Source organism: Lactuca serriola, chromosome 1, assembly GCF_051521515.1.
Source record: "Lactuca serriola cultivar US96UC23 chromosome 1, Lser_US96UC23_V15, whole genome shotgun sequence".
Lineage (NCBI taxonomy): Eukaryota > Viridiplantae > Streptophyta > Magnoliopsida > Asterales > Asteraceae > Lactuca > Lactuca serriola.
Window position 1 is genome coordinate 26,413,054 of NC_136408.1, and position 7,210 is coordinate 26,420,263.

Genomic DNA, 7,210 nt, shown 5'->3' on the forward strand with positions numbered 1-7,210 from the left:
AGATACCAACATACGATTAACTCACAACCCAACACAATTCTGGAGTCTTGTCAAAAAATTAATGGCACCAAAAATTTCAAGAATTATTATCTTTTTTCCTTCAATTGCTAAGCTAGCGCCACCTACTAAGACAAAAGAAGCAACAACAATTTGTAAAAAACGACGAAGCGCCAACTACAAAGACAAAAAAGCCGCACTTCAGTATTGTTTTTCAGGAAATACCCGAGTATGTGCTCAAAATTTCTTCCCTACTTCCTTTTAGGCGTTTCTTTTTTCTCTTCACTAATGTTTCTATTTCAAGGAATTGCAAATATAATAATGTAAGTTTGAATCCTCAATTTGGTTTCTTCAACATGTGTACACGTAGGAACATGGTCAAGATTTTGATTTGAATCCTCCACAATCACATGTTCTTCTTATATACATAAAGAGGCTTGTACTGAATCAAAACAATCATAATACAAGTACCCAATTTGTGGATTTTAGTGAATTCTCTGACTAAGTTGGATTATTAAACTCTATTCAACATTGGGGTATGTTCTCTTTCAACTTCCGAAACATGTAATTAGATTGATTCCTTTAGTTGTCAGTAAACATTCCTCTCTCCACGGTTAAATTCTGAAAGTTTGATCTTTAATTCTAGTAAACGACACAAAAGAGTCAAATAAAATCAATGGAACTAGTTCCGACAACAAGAAACGATGGTGTTGCGTTCATCAAAGTTGACATGAGTTAAGAAGTTGTAGTATACATGATTTTAGGTTTTGTTCTTGAGGTTTAGATTAAACTTGTGTTTTAAGGGAGAAGTGATGGTGTGAGGTTTATTTTACATACGGAGGTGGGGAGGACGATAGGTTTTATTCTTGATAAAATGTCACGTTAGCAAGGATATCGACTTACCCTTCATTATGTTGATAATGGTTTTTTTAACACGTAAAATCTAACTTTAAGCCCCTAAACTACTAAAAAAACGATAAGCGACTTTTTAAAACAAAAGACAAAAAATTGTAGGTCATTATCCTTTTATTTTATATTAATTGCACATCACAAAAATTAAAAGTTAAAAGTTATATTACATAAGTATAAATTTAAAATTTTTATTATGTTTAAACGGATGATCATGTTCAAATGAAGTTGGTAGTTTCGAACGTAACATCATTACATTTTCAATTAAACGTGTTACATAGTTTGGAGAGTTTAGTTACCTACAAACGAAACTCCTTATTTCGGGTTGGGTTGGCGGGTCGAGATCCAATATAAAACGGGCCGGTTCCGTCAGATCACAGATGGAGTCACGGAGATTGGTTTCGAGCTAGAGTCGGTCAGTCGGATACCCGGATGACCCGTACCCGTTACCCAACCTTGCCGACTACAAAATCATTCAATTTGAACAGAACCGATATCAACTCGTTTCCAAATCGATTTTGTTACCCCTACTCCAAGCCGATATTTGTATCGTGTTTCTTGTTTCCTGGAATCGCTGTTCATCATCTCGCATAAGGTTGTTTCTGATTCTCTTCTCCTTTAGCATATGTTAGCTCTGTTGTTTTCGTGTAATGTAATAGCAAGTAACTCAAAAAAAAAAAATCTTATGCGCAACATGAAGCTAAGATAGCTGTATTTATTCCTAGAGATCAATTCGAAAACACTTTTGTTGGTTAATTGAAGATATGTGGTAAATTCGTTTAACAAAATCAATCACAAGTCCAATTTCGTCTGATCTTCTATTTTTTTGTGTTCATTGAAGATGATATATGTATGATTCTAGTTTAGAATCCACTGTATGACGTATCTTCCGTTAAGCATGTATATTGGAGGAGAGAATGGGATTCCACAGACCACATCCTCCCCCAATCGTATGAATTTATGATGCCCTTTTTAACAGTATAACAAATGGATTATTATACCCTTTTTACAAAGAGTTCCTTGACTTTCTTATCTTGATTCGAGCAGAGCTTGAGCTTGAATTAGAACCATAATTTATCCAAAATTAAACATTTTTACAGGCGGCAGTGTTCTTTATACACAAAAAAATTTGCAATAGAAAATCATATAGTATGCTCCCAAAAAGTTAATCACTCAGTTAATTGACTATCCACTATCATTTTGTGGGCATTCAGTTGTTGCTTGATATCTGATGTGAGTTTGGCAAATAATGTGTTAATATTGGTGATAAAAATACATTTTGTAATGAGCAATGTATATAAATTTGGCTATATTATGAAAACCTTGCATTAGTTAACGGATAATATAAGCCGACATCCTTAGTTATCACATTTTTGTTCAATAAAAGCATATAAACTTCAGCTATCAGATACTTTTGCATAAAGAAATCCCAATTCACATATCCATATTTTCCTATTCTTATTTCATATTTCCCATTTTCATCTCTCATAAATAAGACTCACACATCCATAAGTTGAGTCATATGTTACATTTCATGACTATCTTTTTACATCCAATCTTCATTTTTGCTAAATGGGATTTCATATAAATATCTATATTACTAGACAATCTTTCCAGGGTTATTTTCAGTAATGAGGAGGGCATTCACGTCTTTTACAGAATCATGCTAACTCTTGATTGTTATATTATATAAGGTTATGGCTGGATTTGGGAATTTGGCACCCAAGAGCAAGAATCTGGTTGTGGCTGGAGGATTGACTGGTTTTGTGTTTGGTGTGTATTTCTACACCATGAGAGCAGTTGGTGGATCAGATGAGCTTCAAGTTGCCATTGATAAGTATGAATCTGAAAAAGTCAAGCATGACCCCTAAGCAAAATGAGTTGTGAATAAAATAAAATGAAGCATGGGTTTTAAATAAAGACTGAATTCTACCAGCACAGTTTAATTTGTTATAGTCAAATATTTTTAATAAAGTATATATGCTTTGCAATTTTTCGATGTTGAACACGTGTGTAAAATGGTTTTTCGATGTTAAGAGGTTATTTCTTTTTGACTTAATGAACTTAATGGGTTAAGCTTTTAGTATGGACATGTATACATGGTTGTTTTTTTTTTTATACTTAATTTGGACAGAATGAGTTAATGGGAAATGGGTTATGGCATCAAAATCCGGCTTAATGTGTTAAGACATGAACCCTTTACCTATTTGGTTTTGCAACTTCTCCTTATGTTAGAATTGATGAATATTTTTAAAACTTAAAATAGATGAATATGTGATATTTATTTTTTAAAATGTACTCATTTAGTCTCATTCAAGCATTTAATTCAGTCTAGACCCCCGCCCACCCACACCCAAACACACACACATTAGTTGATGAAAAAAACAAGCAAGCAAACATGAGAATCCATAAGTGAGATCTTGGACACATTTCTTATTCTGAAGATTTACTGATTGATATGTGATAGTTTCTTTTGAAACAGAACCAAAACCCACATATTCTGGGTCACTATATATTTATATTTTTTTGTATTACAATAGGTTTGTATCTTTTTGATGTTATGTCGATTTATATGTTATGAATAGTTTATCAAATAATATATATTATATGAGTTTATAGTTGGGGTTTTTATTGGAAAATGTATATTAGGATAAAGGACGAAAGTACTGTTGGATCATTCGAAGACAACATATTCCACAAGTTTTATAGATGACTGATGAGTGATGACTCTCATTTGTCATGACTTTAATTTCTATTTTTATCTATTTTTCAAAAATGACTATATTTCGGTATTTCCTATAATATAACACTTTCTTTCTTTATTTATTAGATTAATTTTAACTAGTTCTTCAAATTATATTATGATAAATTACAAATATAGCTAAGAGCCACCCATGATGTCTTCTGCCGTGGCATGTGTTTTTGGACTTTTTCTTTAATATATTTTCCTTTTAGTTTGATTATGATTTTGTACATTTTACTACGATTTGGGACATGTTTTACTATGAATATGTACATTGTTACTAGTCTATATATAAAACTAGGCGTGTTGCGCAGAAATAAAACTATGATGATTAAAATTATGACAAATATATTACGCTAATTAAAATAATATAATTATATTATTAATACATATATGGTATTATAAATATTTATATCATTTTTATTAATTTAGAGTTATTGATTTTATATACTAATCATTTCATCAAATTCTTTGTTACTGATAATTAGTTATTCTTTATATGTTATTAATGTCATCTATCACTTCCTAGCAAACATTTTGATTATTTTAAATGTTAGTTTTGTTGATAAATTATAACACAACAACAAAAGATAAGTTTCAAAGAAAAATTAGAAAATTAAGAAACAATATTAAAATGACAAACAACATAATAAACTTTAATAATAGAAACAACAACAAACGATAACTTTTAATTAGAAATTAGATAATTAAGAAATAATATTAAAATGACAAACAAAAGCATAAACTCTAATAATATAAAATAATATGTATAAAAAAGTTTAACATGAAGAAAGAAAATCGAAAGAAATACATAATAATACTCTATTTGACGAAAATTCATATCAAACAACAATATTATGACTCAAGTTTTATCTCATGAAGTAGAAATTTTTGTCTTCTAAACTCTTTTTCCCCCAATCTTAATCTTAAAATCCTAACAATCAAATTTACATCTATAAATTATATACATACTCAAAATAACCCGATTAATATACCATAAGTTACAAAAACTCTTGAGTTAGAATAGTTAATTAGTTGAAATGTAAATAGTTTCATTATCAAAGTATTATTTAATACAATTATAAAAAGTCTTTGATTACAATTATTATTAAAAGAAAATTGAAAAGTCATTGGAGTTTCAAATGTATGAGAATCATGTAATCTGGCCTCTACGCAATTAAAATAGTAATTGTAAAAATTTTAAAATATGTTCGAATTTATTTTTTTAACCATGTTTTTTGGTCACTATATATATAATCTTAATTTATGAAATAAAAGTTATATTATACATTTGTAAACCTAATTTAGGAAACAATAAAAAAACTATTAGTTTTTTTTCTTAATATATAAAAAAAATCCAAACTCAACTTACACATTTTGTTTTATAATATTATACATTATAATTGTTTTTTATGATATCTAATTTACTTGAAATATTTTATAAAACTTTCTTTTTATCAAACAAAATGCAAAAATTGTCTCGGTGGTTTGCTAACTTTTTTTTGCTTACCGTCTAGCGGGTTTCAAAATTATCGTTTTGGTATTTTGGCTTATTTTGGTTCATTTTATCTTCCAAAAATTTTATTTTTATTTATCTTTGTATTAATAGTGATTGTCATCATATAAAAAGAAAAGGCAAATTACACGGATGGTCCATGTAGTTTAGGGTAATCTGCATGTTTGGTCCCCAACAACTTTTTTTTTAACTTGGACCGTTCCCACTTTATAATAGACAAAATTGCAAGAATGGTCCCTGTGGTTAGGTCGAAATTGCCACTTTGGGCCAAACAAGTTTGGACTAGCACTCATGGTCCAAATGTTTTCATTTTTTTTGTCACTTTGGTCCAATTTACTTTAAACTTTTTTATAATGACTATTTTGCCCTTGGTATTTGCTTTTTCAGTTTTTTTATTTATTTATTTAAATACTTTTATAATTAAAAGAAAATAAAAAAATACATTTATCTCTCTGTCTCCCCTTCTATTCCCCTCCACTAGTCAACCACTAGCAGCACCACCGGTTACCACCGCCACCACCCTCGATTTTTCTGTAAAAACACCGCCACCACCGGTCAATACCTCTCTCTCCCTCCATCACCTGCCGGAAAAATATGAACAACCACCACTTTCACATGCCGGAAACCACCGCCATTCTCTCTCTCCCTCTTTCTCTCTCTATCTCCTGATGAACCCACAGTATTTCTCAAGATTTTCTAACATACAAGAATACAAAAAAAATCTGAAATTTAACATACATGAACACATAGAGACATAAATGTTGATCGGAGATCGGAGCTACAAACTTTGCTTGGTCCGTTATCACTTCAAACCTTCACAAATGCAGATCGATCTTCTGCCTCGTATCACCGTCTTCGCCTATAAAACCCTAATCGTTCTTTTGCCTCCTATCGCCACCGCCCTTCGTGGTGAAACCCTTGGTAGTTTTTCTGCCTCTGATCTATGAAAGGGAATTCCAACGACTAAATAAGAAGGGAGGTCTAAAGATCTGTTTGTGGTGAAGGGGTGAAGCAAGAAAGGAGAGAGATGCTCAAACCCGACAACGTCACTCAAACCCTTACGTTGGCGGCTAGGGTTTTCATATGGATTGTCCTCTATGTCCTCTGCTCCGATGACGACTTCACCTCTGCAAACCCTACATCGACAAACATGAAGAAAAATCCGGCTCAGTGCGTTCCTCTTTCCCAGTTTTTCCTTCACCTTCATCGCCTTCGTCGAGTCGCATATGGAGTGTATGTGTTTGCTCTGAGATCTGAAGAAGAAACAAGGTGATGCAAACTCTAGCAACGTTGAAACCCCCTCGTTCCAGCTGCCATTATCGCCTCTTTAAACCCTAACTTTGTCTCTCCCCTTCTCTAGCGATGGTGCCTTCTCATCAGATCTTGAAGAAGAAATCCCTAGTTTCGGATCAAAAGGGTGGCGGTGCTAGGGTTTCGTAAAAGTATCGTTCAAAACAGATTGATGATGGTGGTGTAGGAATCAGATCAGATTCAAAGGTTGCATAGTCGTGGTGGCGGCCAAGAGTTAACAGAAGAAAGGAAGAAGGCGTCAGAGGTTGGTGAGGGCGGCGGTGATGACGGATAATGGTGGCAGTTAGGGTGTTATTGTGTGTGTGTTTCCCTAAGAGAGAGAGAGAGAAAGAGAGGTGACGGATGAGGAGATGAGAGGTTCCACCAAAGAGAGAGAGAGAGAGAGAGAGAGAGAGAGAGAAAGCATTTTTCTTTTCTTTTTTCTTTTCTTTTTTTATTTACTTTGTAAAAAAATTGAAAAATCAAAATACAAAGGGCAAAATCGTCATTTAAAACCATAATGGACCAAACTCGCAACAAAATAAAACTTTTTGGACCATTGGTGCTAGTCCAAACCTGTTTGGCCCAAAGTAGCATTTTTCGACATACCACAAGGACCATTCTTGCAATTTTGTCCTTTATAATATAGTTGTATGCTTGGTCTCTCTCCATTCTAAAAAGTCTAATTTACCATCATCAAGCTCTTTTTTAATTAAATTTTTGTTTATTTATTATTTATTTAAGTATTATTTATA

The 7,210-nt window shown here is 32.2% G+C and overlaps 1 long non-coding RNA gene across 1 annotated transcript; it reads left to right on the plus strand.

Annotated features, from left to right (window-relative positions):
- Window positions 1-1,226: 1,226 nt before the first annotated feature.
- On the plus strand, window positions 1,227-2,965 carry LOC145078860 (uncharacterized). The gene is made up of 2 exons (XR_013694395.1): window positions 1,227-1,501; window positions 2,601-2,965. It is a non-coding gene; the product is annotated as an uncharacterized LOC145078860 (long non-coding RNA).
- Window positions 2,966-7,210: the final 4,245 nt, after the last annotated feature.